Here is a 19,306-nt window from a genome sequence, read left to right on the forward strand (position 1 = left end):
ACCTGTGCCATCGAATGCTTTGGGATCACCAGATGAAGAACTTTCTCGTCCTCGGGTATGAGGGTCAAAACGATTTTTTTATCATTGACAACCCACCTTTTCATAGTTTCAAAAGAAACTACTGGCACGTTTCAACACAGAAATCCAAAATCTCTTTTTGGAGTACCAAATGTCATTGTGACAGCATTGAAATTGGTAAACAAACTCTGACCATATCAAAAGATATTTGAAAGGTGTGCACCACGTATGCTAGGAGGATTATTACAAGCTTGCTAAAGCCGGGAAGGTTGTGTGGGGAAAACTCTAATTCTTGTAGTGTTTCATGTTACATGGTTAAAGCCGAGAATCCCAATGAATTCGATTGACAGCGACCATAGAAGGTATCAAGATAATGAAGTGAGCTCCATAGTCTGTCTACGTGACTTAGGGCAGATAGTACTGCAACAACATAGAGGTACGTTTGTCATTTTACTGATGACAAGCTGAGTTCCTGGGTATGTATTTATTTCAGTTCTACTAGTTTGCCTCTTACCACCTCCTCTATTAGTCTATCTCCTCTGACGGCCGGAGTGGCCATGCGGTTCTAGACGCTACAGTCTGCGACGCGCGACCGCTACGGTAGCAGGTTCGAATCCTGCCTCGGGCATGTATGTGTCTGATGTTCTTAGGTTAGTTAGGTTTAAGTAGTTCTAAGTTCTAGGGGACTGATCACTTCAGAAGTTAAGTCCCATAGTTTCAGAGCCATCTTTTTTTCTATCTCCTCTCCCCCCCCCACCCCCCTGCCCCCTCTGTCCACTCCTTCTCCCACTTTTAACAGGTCTCTGTCCTAATTAGACCTCTAATACCTTCGGATGATGAAACTGCAGAGACTAGGCTGTCGTTTTGGATTCTTACGTCATGTATGGAACGACGTTACTTCAAGTGCTCTACCCAATCTTAGTATTATAGGGACACAAAGATAGTGGTCAGAGTGTTATCTGGTAACATTAACCTCCTCTCTTTACGTCTCCGTTCCTTTTCTTATTTTTATGAGTTCACAATTGTTTCGCAGTCTGTCTACTCTTACACTTCGGGTAATAGCAAGGTGAATAACTTGCGACAAAGAGACCCAGACTCCTTCAAAATTCTGCACTCTCGTAAGTTTATCGAAGTTACTGCTCGTCGTTTGCTGATCCGCTACTTGCTACCATAAAGCGAGGCGAATCGGACGAGTCGTTCCTTATTACCATCTTCATGATAGCGTCGTAAATGTCTCCATCAAACTAGTTTTCTGATTTAAGAAGCCCTGAAAGCGGTCTCCCAAGTGATTTTCAATAGGGCCGTAACCCTTAAGGAGTTGACTTCCAGCCGCAATCGAATCTGGAAATATTCCAATCAGTGCTGTGTTTGCAACTAGTCTCTGAACTCTGCGCGAATAATTTATTTTTCCTATTTTATGTGCACAGTTATCATTCCACAACTCCGCTCCTTACATTCGTTTTATCGTTGACGGTTTTAGATTACTACATCCCCAACGCCAATTTCACTGTAATAACGGGAAAGAGGAGAGCCTTTGGCCAACAAAAAGTACAAATATACAATTTCCATATGGTGTCACGGGTGCATAACCATCTAATATAAACCCAATGGTGAAAGATGAATGGTTACAGCGTACTGCACACAATGACATGCAATGAATTCAATGCTTTGCATCCTTCTACATTCCAGTTTCTCTATTCTCTAAGAAGTGTATTCATAGGCGTCCGCAAGGGGCAGGGGGACAAGATGGAAAACTTGCCCCCCCCCCTTTGGATTCTGGAGTGCAGAGTTTTTATTCATGCACTGAGTTTAAAGCCATGAGCGTTTTGTCACCAATAAAATTTAGTTATTACGGAAAGGCCTGTCACTACAATGAAAAATTCATTTAAATAAAAAAATGGTGATTTTCACAGTCTTTCCTCCCCTACTTGATGCGTGCAAAGACGTCTGCGGGTACCCATGCATTTACTTACGAATCTGTATAATATTAGTCCACAGCAGACTACACGAAAATTTATCCCCTACTAACTACCTTTTGGAGGTACAGATCAGAAAAGACTCAGGTGCCTCCAAATCTTGACAACAGGAAAGTCTTGAACCATAACTGGGGATTTTCGCCATGGCAATGACTGATGAGTCAAAAAACAATCTCTCCCGGAGCTAGAATACTTATTTTCACGTTATTTCTTAGTCACAGCTACATCAACGTACGGTACTTCACAAACGGTCCAATAGAGTTTTGCCAAAAGTGCCACGCACCTGCCCGTTCTTACTTCATCATATTTATGATAATCTGCCACAGCAAAAGAATAGAACGAAGGTGATAAACTGTTTCCATCAAATTCCTTCAGTACGAAATATTTTTCACTACTCGAAGTACCATTTGAGCGCCATCAGTCCGCTTCTTTCACTGCAGTCTTTGGAGTATAATAATTGGCCAACGTTACTTTTACAGCTACCTAACGGCCAAAACAGTCCTCATAAAATACAAATTTTAAAGAAATACTAATTGGTCTATCGTTTCTGATACGTTTCTTTTCTCTGGACTCGATAAACACAACATTGCACGCTAAGCTGCCATCATGCAGAGTTTGATTCACGATATTATGTGCCAGTTGGAACGGAATGTTTACCACGCAGTCGGTCTAACGAATGATAACGTAATGTTCGTCATGAGAATGCCACGCCTTGCGAATTGATATACATTGACTTAGCGACTCTGATTGTAATGGAGACGAAGAAAGTCAACAACCTGGTTCATGTTTCGATACATTCGCAGCTTGTCTAACCATTTGTTAGTGACACTGTGTCACTGATAAAAAAACTAACAAGTTTTACACCTTTTTTTTAGTTAACATTGTTCTGATTGGTTTGATGACCTCCTCTCTGGATGTATTCCAATCTCTATTTTCCTCTACCGTTCATACCCTCTACAGCTCTCTCTAGCAACATGAAAGTTATTCCATGGCGTCTTAACAAATATCCAGCCATCCTGTTCCTTCTTCTTGTCAGTGTTTTCCACATATTCCTTTTCTGAGGGGAACATCATTCCTTACTATATCATTCGTCCTAATTTTCAACTATCTTCTGTAGCGCCACATCTCAAGTGCTTCGATTCTCTTCTTTTCCGGTTTTCCCACACTAGAAATTTCTTCCTCACATAAGGCCTATATTTGATACTAGAAAACTTGCTCCATCCATCATGAGTTACTTTCAAACAACTTACGGGAATTCAGTCAGGTAATACTTAGAGCGACCGCCGATGTTTCGGCAAAAGTACCCCCCTCCATTTTTAAGGCAGTTTGTGCCTTGAAAATGGCGGGGTATACTCCAGCCGAAATATCGGCGGTCGCTGTAAATATTACCTGGCTGAATTCCCGTAAATTGTTTGAAAATTGTATACTCCAGGAGAAACTCATGTCTCACATGAGGAACCGTACTTCCTTAACTTCGTCTATTTCATGATCCCCAGTTCTGATGTTAAGTTTCTCACTGTTCTATTTCTGCTACTTTTCATTACTTTCGACTTTCTTCGATTCACTCTTAGTCCATATTCTGTACTCATTAGACTGGTCTTCACAGTCAACAAATCCTGTAACTATTGTAAGTAGGCTGTTTATGTTTTCTTATTGGCAACGTTATGTAGTGCTCTGTATGAAAATCACTGGCTGTGCTGTGTGCAGTCTGTGGCTAGTTTGCATTGTTGTCTGCCATTGTAGTGTTGGGCAGCGGCAGCTGGATGTTAGCAGCGCGTAGCGTTGCGCAGTTGGAGGTGAGCCGCCAGTAGTGGTGGATGTGGGGAGAGAGCTGGCGGAGTTTTGAAATTTGTAAGACTGGATCTCAATTATGATTATTAAGGTAAATACATTGTTTGTTCTCTATTAAAATCTTTCATTTGTTAACTATTCCTATCAGTAGTTAGTGCCTTCCGTAGTTTGAATCTTTTATTTAGCTGGCAGTAGTGGCGCTTGCTGCATTGCAGTAGTTCGAGTAACGAAGATTTTTGTGAGGTAAGTGATTTGTGAAACGTATAGGTTAATATTAGACAGGGCCATTCTTTTGTAGGGATTATTGAAAGTCAGATTGCGTTGCGCTAAAAGTATTGTGTGTCAGTTAAAGCACACTCTTGTATAATTCTTCAAAAAGGGGACGTTTCATATGTCGACCCTTAGCCGAGGATACCTCGCTGGAATCTTCTGATTTTTTCCTTGTAGTTTGTGTAATTAGCATAGATTTTGTTTATTGCTAGCATGTAATTGTAGAGAGAATCTCCTTTGTAGTTGCAGTCTTTCATTGTTGTACAGTAAAACAGTTGTGACATGCATGTAGATTTGCACCAAGTATTTAAGTAGACATTATTTCCATTTCTATGTTAATGTGTTATCTTATTTTGTTCTTCAAATTGTGCTTTTCTGTGTTATCGTGTGAAATATTGAAGAAGTGTCGACGAATAAGGTAAGGAATAATGAGTAGTGGTTAGGGACTCTGGTTTGTGAAAAAGGTTGTTGGAAACCAAGAATCGTACTTTAAGAGTTGTGAAATGTGTGTATATGCGTGAATGTATCACAATGCTGGCGAAAATTTTTTGGACGCTGTTATATTTATAGGATTTTGTTTCTACAGATGTGTAACCCAAATTCTTGACCTGTGAAATATTTTTATATGAGACTGTCACTGTGGCGGAAACTGCCGTCGTAAATATTTCAGCAAGAAAGGTAAGTGACCTTGGCGTAATGCGTTTTGGGCGCCCAGCTGAGAGGTAGACGTCTGACAAAAGAAAGCCATTAGGTGCAAAAAAAAAGGGAGGCCATTATCCTCGCTATTGACATTCCTTTGTAGAAAGCATCGCCAATAAGACACGCTCGAACTTGAAAACATACGATTACACTGTGGAGCTCTTAATTTATGATATTTACTACAATTCCTAATGAAATGATGCGAAACATTTTACATCCATTGTCTTTCTAGTTGAGAGATTGCTCATTTTGTTTAATATCTAGTTTCTAGCGGCACTGCAGCATTGGTTAAAATAAAATTTTATAGATGTACTAATATAAATATTTTCTGTCTACAGATCGAGTAAATAATAATTTTTTCAAAAAAATGAGGGAGCACAAAAAGACCTTTACCTTCACAGGAACTGCATTCATAATGTTCTTTTCAAGTAGTTGGTAACTTTTTTGGTAGAATAACTTCTTGTGGTGCACCACTTTAATTACTTAGACATTAAGATGTGATTATACATTTCCCTTATCTGCATTGTTATATTTAGTGTACTATTTTTTCTGCTTGAGCTATGTCATGTTTAGGTATAAGTTATTTCATTTTCTACTGCTGTTTGCCAGGCATAATGTTACTGAATTTGACTTCGTATTACGCTGTTAAGCCAGTTTTACTACGCATTTATTTTTCTTGTTTGCTGCACAGTGCCTTATATTAGTTGTAATATTGCAATTGCTTTGCCAATTTGAATTTTTTGTCATTGATGTTTGTGTTAATTGTTTTGTGCTGCTCCATTGCCTCGTCCCTTAGTATATATATCTGAGCTCAGTAGATTTAAGTTAGCTTAAAATGGGGTAGGCTATATAAGAGAACGAGTTGTGATGAATTGGGAAAAATGCATTGAGAAGCTATAAGAATATGGTTTACCCACCAAAGTATTTTGAAAGAGGATATGAACAAAAAAGTAGGTTTTAGAGACAACAAGTTTAGGTAGGATTTTCTTGGAAATAAATGATGTAAGATAATGGAAAATAAATAATGAGGTAAGAAATATGTGAACATATAAATACAGAAAGCATGCTTGGACAGGATTTTTTTGGTGGAAACAAATGTTGAAATAAGATGAAAGATCTATGGAATGAAGTTTTGGGTTGGACTGCAGTTCCAATGTCACACTGAAAACGAACCCTGTCTTTCCTTTTGTATTATTTTGCTATGTGTGTATGTACCATTGTGTATTTGTCTTTTTCCTGTCTTTAAGTGTTTAGCTAATAAGATTTATGTTGTAGAATTTTTCAAATATTATGTTATTTACCTTGTAAAGATGCTTAGACATTATTTATTCTGTTTTGTTTTAATGCTCATGTGTGAAGTTGATGTTTCAAAAGTTATTCTGATCTTTTATGTATGAACTTATGTCATAGTTCCTGTAACACTGATGTATATGTTATTTCGATTCTTTTGTAAAGCCGTTATTACTACAAATGTTATGTGTACTATTATGTTCTTTGATGATGTATTTTGTACCTTTGTTATTGTATTCTTATGTTATAAAATTGTAATTGACACCAGTTCATCAAATTAAGTAACTTGTAAGTTACATTTCACTGCACACGTTTATGTTCGTCATAGTATATGGACAATATGAGAGAAGTAGGGACTGATAGTGTTTGCACGAGTGTTAATAATTCAGCAAGGGACTGGATAACAGCATTGGTGGTTCTAAGGACATTTCAAAAAAAATTTTGTGAGTGCACAAGTGGTGGTTCATGGACTTGCTATATTGTCCACAAGACTCTTTGATGGTGATTGTGTAGCTACACAGTCGCAACAGATGGCTGCTGTCTATCTCTACAAGGACTACAGTGGGTCTGCATCTTTGATGGCCCACCAATACCATTATTTCTACAAGGACTACAGTGGGTCTACACCTTTGCTGACTCACCAGTGCCATTATTTCTACAAGGACTGCAGTGGGTCTGCACTTCTGGTGGCCCACCAATACCACAATCTCTACCAGGACTACAGTAGGTCTGCACCTCTGGTGGCCCACCAATACCGTAATCTCTACCAGGACTACAGTGGGTCTGTTCTGTGATGACCTACCTACCAGTATTCTTAAAACTTCGACTGACTCTGCTGTGGGTCTGCTCTCTTGTGGCCCATTACCTGCCTGCATGTCAAGAGTCAGCTCTGTCTTTCCGTTGGAAGGACAACACTACTTCTTCAAGGCTGCATGGAAATCCACTAATTCTGTGTGCATTTTCTTTTACTGCTCAAACTTTGAAAAAAATCTGCAATTTTACTGTGATGAATGATCAGGACAGTCTTTATGGACTGTGAGAAAATTTTAGCTTTTGACCAACATTGTATCAATAAGTGTGTGCATTTGATATCTTTGTTATTGTAAGTATGAAAAATTTCTTCAAATCATTATTGGCCACTGCCCAAAACAATTTGTAAAATTTTTTTGTGGGGAGCATGGGGCTATGTAAGTAGGCTGTTTATGTTTTCTTATTGGCAACGTTACGTAGCGCTCTGTATGAAAATCACTGGCTGTGCTGTGTGCAGTCTGTGGCTAGTTTCCATTGTTGTCTGCCATTGTAGTGTTGGGCAGCGGCAGCTGGATGTTAGCAGCGCGTAGCGTTGCGCAGTTGGAGGTGAGCCGCCAGTAGTGGTGGATGTGGGGAGAGAGATGGCGGAGTTCTGAAATTTGTAAGACTGGATGTCAATTATGACTATTAAGGTAAATACATTGTTTGTTCTCTATTAAAATCTTTCATTTGTTAACTATGCTTATCAGTAGTTAGTGCCTTCCGTAGTTTGAATCTTTTATTTAGCTGGCAGTAGTGGCGCTTGCTGTATTGCAGTAGTTCGAGTAACGAAGATTTTTGTGAGGTAAGTGATTTGTGAAACGTATAGGTTAATATTAGACAGGGCCATTCTTTTGTAGGGATTATTGAAAGTCAGATTGCGTTGCGCTAAAAAATATTGTGTGTCAGTTAAAGAACAGTCTTGTATAATTCTTCAAAAAGGGGACGTTTCACTATTCTTCACTGTCATTTTTTACGATTGCAATAGGTGTGAGATGATCATTATTTGGCCGTGGATCAATGGAAACCTGTCACCTGAGCTGGTAAAAATCAGGTTTTCTGCAACATCAGGTCGATGGTCATATGAGAATGCGCCTTCGACCAGACGAACGACTGTATGTAGCGTGCATCGGGCCACGGACGCAGGCTATGGGGGTAGTATTGCGGTATGGATGACATGCCTTCACGTTTGATATATTCTGCGACAACAACGGCCTATTCCAGTAGAATAAATATTCTTGTCACAAGCCTACAATCACACGAAGTGTTTTGAAGTGAATGATAACGAACTCATGTTGAAGTCTTAGCCACCAAATTCACCTTATCTTACAAGGGAACCTCCCCATCGCACCCCCCTCAGATTTAGTTATAAGTTGGCACAGTGGATAGGCCTCGAAAAACTTAACACAGATCAATCGAGAAAACAGGAAGAAGTTGTGTGGAACTATGAAAAAAATAAGCAAAATATACAAACTGAGTAGTCCATGCGCAAGATACGCAACATCAAGTGAAATGTGAGCGCAGGAGCGCCGTGGTCCCGTGGTTAGCGTGAGCAGCTGTGGAACGAGAGGTCCTAGGTTCAATTCCTCACTCGAGCGAAAAGCTTAATTTCTTTATTTTCGCAAAGTTATGATCTGTCCGTTCGTTGATTGACGTCTCTGTTCACTGTAATAAGTTTAGTGTCTGTGTTTTGCGACCGCGCCACAAAACCGTGCGATTTTTATTGAACTCGCGAGCTATATTTGCTGGATTCATATTGCCCACGGAATACATCTCACGTATTTAATGCACTCTCGTCCAAAGCAGCGAACAGTCAACTGCCAGCCAGGGAGCCTCGTTAGCAGGAATACTCTCTCTTCCGTGCGCTGTAGTCGACTGACGTCGTGTGTTTCGATATTTGTTTAGGTGTAGCGTCCCCATACTACGGCGCACTTACCTCGCATCGGACGGACAGATAATAATTGTCTGAAAATAAAAAATTAAACTTTTCACTCGAGGGAGGACTTGAACCAAGGACCTCTCGTTCCCAAATTAGTCACGCTAACCACGGGACCACAGCGTTCCTGAACACATTTTGCCTTTGATGTTGCATATCTTACGCATGGACTACTCAGTTTGTATATTTTGCTTATTTTTTCATAGTTGCACACAACTTCTTCCTGTTTTATCGATTGATATGTGTTCAGTTTTTCAAGGCCTATCCTCTGTGTCAACTTATAACTAAATCTGAGGGGGGTGCGATGGGGAGGTTCCCTTGTTAGTAAGGCGTAACGTATCTGGAATGCTATCGAGTGCTTGCTCTATACTCAAGATCAGTGAGCCCTTACTTGTGCTTAGGTATCTGCTGCCACATATCTCCGGAAACTAACGGAGGTCTTCCACCGTATTACGTACAAAAGGTAACAGATGGTCTTAATGTTTTGGCTCATCTGTATCACTTATCACTTCCTCTCTCTCTCTCTCTCTCTCTCTCTCTCTCTCTCTCTCGCGCGTCAGTCGGTCGTCGTATTCTAACGTATTATTTACTACAGAAATTGATTCGTAATGGTGATTGTTGTCGACTTAGTTCATTCAATTTTGATTTACAATTATATGCTTTTGTGCAGTTGTCTCTTTCTTGACTAATATTAATCTTCCGTGGAAATTATTTGTTACGTTAATGGACATAAGACTCACTGCATCTTAAAACATGAGCATATAAGTTGAACAATGGAATAAGCTTTTCATATTAATTTCCTTCGCTAGTCAGTTCACTTTAAAGCAAAAAAATCTTTAGCTATTACCTACATTGCGGCCCACACACGCGCGAGAGTATTTTTCTTACCTCCGTTAACCATTGCTTTGTAGTCGGAGTCCTGGCTCTGGCTCTCGGCTGTTGTACTGAAAACAACAATCTTAAAGCTAAGTATTTTCCGCAACGTCTGGCGGCTGTGGAGAAAAATGTATATTATGTTAATAGCGCGCAAGTTTTCCGCTAATTTTTATAAGTTAATATCGCCACGTAATGGCGTCTTTGGCTCCATCGGCCGCTGCGATTGTTGCACTGTGAATTACTCGAATGTAGGTTAATTCAAAGAAGGCGGACATGAAATCGGGATCACCTCTTACAAATTAAAAGTGAACAATAATCCTAAATTAATATATTATCTGCTTAATTAGTACAAATATGCTTACATTTGCCAGCACCCGCAAGATGTCCGTCTACACACAACCAAGACAAGAGAAGAAGTGAAGACGACTAAAAAATTAACAAAAGAGCGTATCTTGTCGTCTCTTTAGATCATTTTGTTATATTTCTTTGCCCTCGAAACTTGCACAGAGAAATTATTATAATATGGATACATGAGAAAAATACATGTACGCCTGAGCGGCTAGTGTCCAGTTATTATTCAATTTTTAAATGTGTCTTCTTTACAAATACTGTTTTTTAAGTTTTTTGTTACTATTTCACTGGGGACGGTATACTCTTTCTTTCTCTACCGACACTGTTCTCATATTGGATAAATAGTCTGCCATTTCCATCAGTGTTCGTAACACTGGCTTTACCTGTGAAGTCAGCTATAAGGATAAATTTGTATGATATTTTATACTTCATTGTTTCATAGCTATAGTATATTATAAATGCCAAAATTGTTTATTTTCAGAGTTGCGTTATATTTATATTCGACGTGTGTCACCCAGATATCAGTGGAACACAGATTCGTACTTAGACGAAGGGAGCTTCTAGATCGTTATGTGTATACTGTCCGAAAGTGAAATATTTTCTCGGATGCTCCTCCAAACAGGATCAATAGAAACACTTCAGTAATATGAATAGTAGAAGACACGATGAACATACTATCAATCACAGTAATTCATGAGTGACAGTTTGTGGGGCGGCGGTTTAGTTGGAAAATATGGGGTTGCTGTACAAATGTTTGAATGTAAAATCCAGTTCCTATTATTTAGAATGTGGTTAATGCTGTCATTCGCCGTTCTCAACACTGGCTCTCTATTTACTTTTTAGCACCCAGAAAGTGATGTAACAAAACGTGAAGCCTGTAATTAGAGTTCCTAGTGCCCACTTCCTCTGAGAATACAATTATAGCTGCAGCTTATAGCTCTGAGGAATTAGGAGATTGTCCGGGATTTCTAATCAAAAACGATTTTCCAAAATAGTTGAGTATATTCTCAAAGTCACACATAAAAAAAAACACAAGTATCCCTACAACCTAACTATCAGAGCAGTTCAGAGTCTAATGCGCTGATGCAACTATAAATGTCCGAATTAAATGTTGAAATGAATGCTCGCCATAATTTGATGATTAGTTTCATCAAACGCCACGCTAAATAATTGGTAGAATGTCTGTCCCGCGACGGCACGTGAAAATACGACAATACGCAAACTGAAGCTAGATAATGAAAGTCAACCCAGAATTAACACTTCACTTGAAATGATTTCATGGTTACACGTATCTCTAGTAACTGAATACGGCATCCGAGGCTGTTAAAGTGCGCGTCATTTATGACGGCGGCTGAGTTTAGGTTCGTTCTGCGCATCTGACGTCACAAAACACAGTCAGCCAATGAACAGAGAACGACGTTGCCAGAGCTCGACTGCAGTGCATATCACGGACGAGTGCTTTCAGTTTTAGAAACTTTCAGTCATAAATAAAGTGATTGAACAAAAGTAGTGTCTTGATAGCAGACTTTCTTTTATAGAACGTATGGAAAAAGCATTCTTTATACCAATTGCTTCATATTCTATTAATTAATTAAACCAATCAAGCAATAAGCCTCCTAATTCAGGCGATAGCAAGGAAAGGTGTTTGTACCATTCTCACTAACCGCTTTTTCGCAATAAAGAACAGCGGTAATTGTTGATCTCCTATTGTACTTCGACGAAACGTAATTCATAGTCATACCAACAGTGTTTGTCGGTATTTTGCGTGACTTGTTAAAGTCCTCCGGCAGGCGAAGTAAATGGTGAGCTGCGTTAGCATAATGGTTATAGTGTAGGGCTGCTAAGCGAAAGGTTCTGAGTTCAAGCCTTGTTCACTGCTTAATATTTTCTTTATTTGAAAACAATATCGAAGTGTCTTAATTCATAAATTTTATTCGTTTGAATGTAATTTTTTGAAATTTCTAATAGCAACTAAAATCGACCATATGGAAAGTATACGCTATGGACTGCTGAGGTCATTAGTCCCCTAGAACTTAGAACTAGTTAAACCTAACTAACCTAATGACATCACACACATCCATGCCCGAGGCAGGATTCGAACCTGCGACCGTAGCGGTCTTGCGGTTCCAGACTGCAGCGCCTTTAACCGCACGGCCACTTCGGCCGGCCATTCAACTTCGAAACAAAATTAAGTCATTTATGGGGGGGAAGGTATCAATCAAGAAGATGTGTAAAAATAAAATTTTTGGGCCTAATAGTTTTTGTGAAATCGAATGATACGTGTGTCAAAGCAGTCGAAACACCATGTGTCTGTACAGGCTAACAGTGCAATGATGATAAAATCGCGCACATCGCGGAATGCGGGGAGCACGTCTCTGTAGCAGCGAAAGGGTTAATGTGGCCTTGGTGGCTTTACTTCATAAACTACGCGCTCCCTCCTAAACATAAGTTTGCGAACTATACTATACTATGGCGCTGCTTCTCTTGCGGCGTACAACTGGCAACGCAGCAATCTCCCGCGTCAGGGCGGGCATGCGCGAGCCGCCAAGATAAAAGAATTGAACTATAGTAGCAGTGATACCGACGTGACGCGACCCCCGACACAGATGGCGTGTTATGCAGCGTCTGGAGAGAACTGGGGCCTTGCTTCCTCGCGCAGCGTTCTTCTATATAAAGCCGTGGTGCGGACGGCTAAGGGAACGCCTGATCAAATCGGCTCTCCCGACTAGCCGCTGGGCTAGGAATGTACTACATTAAGATATCTAATAAATCATAGCTTCTCTTGCTGATGGCCGATGAAGCTCTTAATTTAAATGTGCATTCAGCACGCAGGTAAGTATTGATAATAAAATTTTGACGTGGCTAAGTTAAATATTTTGGGCGAGAGAATTAATTTAATTACACTGCACGCAGTAGATGAGCTCTGAACTGGCCCTTTTGAGATCCGCTATCGCTATAATTTTATAGGTATTCAAAAGAAACTTTTCACATCCTCATAGTCATAGCGGACCTCCAACCTATTTAAATCTAAACATCATAGCCTTATTTATTAGCCTACTTAATCTATCTTGCTTCCTTAAGTTTTGAGACGAAAACCAGAAAATCATGAATTTCCACAAAAATTTTAATTTGTGAAATTCAAAGTACTGTTTTTATTAAATTATTATGAAAGATGAATTTAAATATAAATTTTGAAGTCTCTAGCTCTTTTCTGTTGCGCCAATGATTTTTACAGAAAACGTCCAAATTTCAAAAATGGCTAAAGTTATCGAACTGATATTCAACACACATTAATTTAGTATTATTTCTGACATGCTAGAAAAGTTTTAGGTTATTTGCTTGATTTTTAAAGTATTGCACAACATTTATGACGTCAGGGCTAGTTACAACGGACTGGCTGGCACACTATGGAAAGACTGATGTGAGTTTATTACAGCGTGAGTAGGCTGCTTCCCTACAAGTTGATTAAAATCCTATCAGTCACATCATTTACATTCACTGAAAAGCTGAATTCAGTACAAGTCAGACTAGACACAAAATCGCGTGTGCTTCGTAAAAATATAAACGTAGCCGTACTGTAGTGTGTGATTTGCAGGGGAGGAGATGTGTATGGAAGGGGAGTATCTCCTCCCCTCTGCATCATATCATCCCATCTTCCGATTTTAAATTACTCGTCGGGACCGGAGATATTTCTCGATTACAGGGTACGTAAAACTTAGCATTTATTTTCAGTTTGTGGAGCCGTATACAGAAAGTATTAATATTGTTCTATTTTAACGTTAACAGGTTAGCTGATTAATTTTGAAAAAATTTCTCGAGCTATCATTGTTGCCTTAATCTAAGCTCAGAAATCGATTACCCGCGAGTTTGAGAGGCAAGTAGTTACTGAGTTGAGAACGTGCAATCGTGTAAGAATTGCGGCGTTTCAGAATGTCTTTCAAACAAAGCAAATTTCTTCATTCCTTAAGAGTAATGCATTACAGGAGACGTGTGCACACTCTGACAGGATACTATCAGTGTGGCTAAGAGAGTGAAAACAGACGATGAATCCAAAAAACAAAACGGTAATGGTGGCGATAACAAAGATGAAGGAACCGAATCTTCGAGAACTTAAATTTGCAAGAAGTCTCAGGGTAGATTGAAATTATAGTTAGAAATTGTGTTGCTTTACTATGTTTTCGGAACTGACAAAACTCTAAGCCGTGGCTGTCTGTTAACAAAAATTTGATAATGTGAAGATTGTGTTTAGAAGTGCGTGAAATTAAGGTGGAAAGCATGGAATGTGTGCGTAACGATAACGCGTTTTTAGCTGGTATTTGTACTAACAAAAAAATGTTCAAATGTGTGTGAAATCTTATGGGACTTAACTGCTAAGGTCATCAGTCCCTAAGCTTACACACTACTTAACCTAAATTATCCTAATGACAAACACACACGCCCATGCCCGAGGGAGGACTCGAACCTCCGCCGGGACCAGCCGCACTTTTTACTAACAATTCAAAATACTAAGTGATAAAAAACGGTGATAATGCAAAGTGCAAATCACACGTGAAATGCTTCGAAATCTTAGGCACAAAAGCGTAGTAGAGAAAAATTCGTGACTATAAGTGAAAATTTGTGGTGAAGGTAACATCAAGTAAGAGCAATCACAACTACACTCCTGGAAATGGAAAAAAGAACACATTGACACCGGTGTGTAAGACCCACCATACTTGCTCCGGACACTGCGAGAGGGCTGTACAAGCAATGATCACACGCACGGCACGGCGGACACACCAGGAACCGCGGTGTTGGCCGTCGAATGGCGCTAGCTGCGCAGCATTTGTGCACCGCCGCCGTCAGTGTCAGCCAGTTTGCCGTGGCATACGGAGCTCCATCGCAGTCTTTAACACTGGTAGCATGCCGCGACAGCGTGGACGTGAACCGTATGTGCAGTTGACGGACTTTGAGCGAGGGCGTATAGTGGGCATGCGGGAGGCCGGGTGGACGTACCGCCGAATTGCTCAACACGTGGGTCGTGAGGTCTCCACAGTACATCGATGTTGTCGCCAGTGGTCGGCGGAAGGTGCACGTGCCCGTCGACCTGGGACCGGACCGCAGCGACGCACGGATGCACGCCAAGACCGTAGGATCCTACGCAGTGCCGTAGGGGACCGCACCGCCACTTCCCAGCAAATTAGGGACACTGTTGCTCCTGGGGTATCGGCGAGGACCATTCGCAACCGTCTCCATGAAGCTGGGCTACGGTCCCGCACACCGTTAGGCCGTCTTCCGCTCACGCCCCAACATCGTGCAGCCCGCCTCCAGTGGTGTCGCGACAGGCGTGAATGGAGTGACGAATGGAGACGTGTCGTCTTCAGCGATGAGAGTCGCTTCTGCCTTGGTGCCAATGATGGTCGTATGCGTGTTTGGCGCCGTGCAGGTGAGCGCCACAATCAGGACTGCATACGACCGAGGCACACAGGGCCAACACCCGGCATCATGGTGTGGGGAGCGATCTCCTACACTGGCCGTACACCACTGGTGATCGTCGAGGGGACACTGAATAGTGCACGGTACATCCAAACCGTCATCGAACCCATCGTTCTACCATTCCTAGACCGGCAAGGGAACTTGCTGTTCCAACAGGACAATGCACGTCCGCATGTATCCCGTGCCACCCAACGTGCTCTAGAAGGTGTAAGTCAACTACCCTGGCCAGCAAGATCTCCGGATCTGTCCCCCATTGAGCATGTTTGGGACTGGATGAAGCGTCGTCTCACGCGGTCTGCACGTCCAGCACGAACGCTGGTCCAACTGAGGCGCCAGGTGGAAATGGCATGGCAAGCCGTTCCACAGGACTACATCCAGCGTCTCTACGATCGTCTCCATGGGAGAATAGCAGCCTGCATTGCTGCGAAAGGTGGATATACACTGTACTAGTGCCGACATTGTGCATGCTCTGTTGCCTGTGTCTATGTGCCTGTGGTTCTGTCAGTGTGATCATGTGATGTATCTGACCCCAGGAATGTGTCAATAAAGTTTCCCCTTCCTGGGACAATGAATTCACGGTGTTCTTATTTCAATTTCCAGGAGTGTACTTTGTTGTTCAAATTTGCATTTGTAACAGCTAAACAGAAATTATAACCCAACTCGGATCTAGCAATAACGGGACTATTTATATTTATAGGAGAAGAAGTGATCCTGATAGAATCGGGTCAAAATCTAATATTATCATCGACGAAAATACAGTGATTTCCAATAAAACCTGTTTAGTAACACACATACGTTTGTCCTTTGAGGGACTTGCTTACAATTATTTTTTTCCATATTTTCGAATTATAAAGTGAGACAGAAGAAGGTACACAGTAAGACACTGTTTACGGTTCTTGTAAAGTGTAACGTTAAACACAATGTACGAGGGTTATTCGGAAAGTAAGAACGATAGGGCACGAAATGGAAACTACAGTGAAAATCAAAGCTGTTTTATTAGCAACAGTTACCTACTCCTTCTAGCTACTTCTCAACAGAGTCGCCTCTCAGACTTAGACATCTGTCATTGCGTTTTACCAACTTTTCAGTTCCCTCGTTATAGAAGACAGTCGCCAGTGCTCTTCGACAATTTTCTGCTCTGGACTGCAGATATTAGTCTGTGTCAAAATATTGTTTTCATAGCCAACGGTTCATTTGAGCAGAGATGAACCTCGGGGGATAGCCAATTGCAGGCTGTATTGTGGTTGAGCAAACACTTCCCATAGAAAACGCTGCAGGAGCACCTTTATTGCCCCTGCTGAGTGCGGCCTAGAATTGTCGTGTAGAACGAACTGCATGACAGTTATGTTACGTGGATTGCATAGCTTCAGGCGAAATCTGTCGCCAGGCCTTCATACATGGCGGGAGACGCAAATTTCTAGCCATCTTTACGTTCTCACTGTGAGCTCAGAACTGAAAAGAGCGACATGATGCGATCGACAGGCAAACTAGATACGGTGCCTAACGCATCTGTGCAAAGCTTCATCAGATTTTCACTGTATTTTACATTTCGCGACCGCTCGTTCCTTACTTTCCGAATAACCCTCGTACTAAAACGCCATCTTATAGCAGTTTCGCAACACATGGTGCTTCAACAACGTTTGCATCTTAAAAAGGCGTTAGCGCACTACTGTTTAATCATTTACATAACTTCGTAATTGTCATGCATTGTGTGAACCATAAAATGAAACTAGTTCTCTATGATGTCATGAATGATGTGACAGCTGTGTTCCATATACAACAGTTCTAGATTCCGTATAGTCTGTGTTTTCTCGAAGTTCCGAAAATCAGAGTCTATTACAGGGTGTTTTACACGAATTATCCTCTCATCAATTAAAACTAAGCCGCGTTTTTCACGTGTGTTGGGTTGCTCCGTCATTTAATATTGTTGGACTTCTCCTTGAAAGTCACAGTTCCCTTCACCATCGATTTCAGAAACTGAGACATAGTGGTTCCAGATCATTTCCTGAATGTCTAAATGTCTCATAAAGTGGTTGCTTATCACGGAGCTAGTTGTGTTTTATAATGTCTGAGAAGTTCTGCAAGTATTATAATTCTTCGTAAAACAGAAATTCTTCAGACCTTGGAACGAAATAAGAAACTGGCGTGCTTATAAGAAACTCTTGAAACACTGGAAAACTAATTACTCGCCAGAAATAAGGATGATAGTACAAGAGTTTGAGCAAAAGCGTCTATTCAAAGGAGTCGTAATTAAAGAACCGTCTTCCAATGAATTTAACAAATATCAAACGTTTCGAAAGAAAATGCATTAAATATTTGGACTTCTTTTGGATGCAGCCTTATTATATTCAGGTGCATGGCTTTCATACGAAAATGAACATGTATTTTGCGGTGAAAAGTCAGTTCCTCGTTTTTCCAAACTCATGTGCGTCACTAGTCAAAGATTTTTGAGTCAATAAAGAAAACCTTTAAGGCAATCCCACTTCTGTGAAAAACTTCTGAAAGCAGTCGAAATTGTACCTATATTAATGTCTGAATGCGAACCACATTTAGTGCCATGAATCTAAAATTCACTGATCAGAGAAATCAAATGGTTCAAATGGCTCTAGCACTATGAGACTCAACTGCTGTGGTCATCAGTCCCCTACAACTTAGAACTACTTAAACCTAACTAACCTAAGGACATCACACACATCCATGCCCGAGGCAGGATTCGAACCTGCGGCCGTAGTTACCATATAAAACCCAGTAGGATATTCACCCCCCCTCCCCCCTGTGATAAAAGCACAAAACCGGTAACATGTAATCATAATCAGCTCTGCATATTACGTCAGTTAAAACATCAAACGTTCTGTGAAGGATACATCTGACGACGAAGAAATCTTATCCTAAGAGAACAGCACATATTTCCTTCGTACACTATTTCCAAGCCTAATAAAATAACTGACAACGAGCTCCTATCAGAGAGTAATAAGGTTAAGAAGTTCCTCAAAAACGTAAAAGAATGTTGCTCTCTACTATGAAAGTAATGTGCAAACGATATTAGGTCATTTTATACACAAAGCTATGAGTTGGGGAAACAAAGAGTTGTTAGCGTTGTTTAGGCCGCATCACAAGGCAATGGAGGGCTTCGATTCCAGAACAAAGCATGGAGCTCTACGAACCATGTTATTGTTCCATAAGGATCTGTAAAGACAGAATTGGATTACAGAATGAGATTTTCACTCTGTAGCGGAGTGTGCGCTGATATGAAACTTCCTGGCAGATTAAAACTGTTTGCCCGACCGAGACTCGAACCCCGGACCTTTGCCTTTCGCGGGCAAGTGCTCTACCAACTGAGCTACCGAAGCACGACTCACGTCCGGTACTCACAGCTTTACTTCTGCCAGTACCTCGTCTCCTACCTTCCAAACTTTACAGAAGCTCTCCTGGCAGAAGTAAAGCTGTGAGTACCGGACGTGAGTCGTGCTTCGGTAGCTCAGTTGGTAGAGCACTTGCCCGCGAAAGGCAAAGGTCCCGGGTTCGAGTCTCGGTCAGGCACACAGTTTTAATCTGCCAGGGAGTTTCAGAATTGGATTACTTTTAACATTTATGTTGATCCGCCCCAGACTAAGAGGACATAACGAGCGTATACAAGTGACGGAATATTTGACTTTAGGAGGACTTTAAACCGTCACTTAATGCTCGAGATGGAGAGATCTGTTCCCGGCTAGTTTTTTTTTATTTTTATCATTTTTTTTTAATCATCAGGCTTCTGACTGGTTTGATGCGGCCCGCCAGGAATTCCTCTCCTGTGCCAACCTCTTAATCTCAGAGTAGCACGTACAACATACGTCCT

Source organism: Schistocerca nitens, chromosome 7, assembly GCF_023898315.1.
Source record: "Schistocerca nitens isolate TAMUIC-IGC-003100 chromosome 7, iqSchNite1.1, whole genome shotgun sequence".
NCBI lineage: Eukaryota > Metazoa > Arthropoda > Insecta > Orthoptera > Acrididae > Schistocerca > Schistocerca nitens.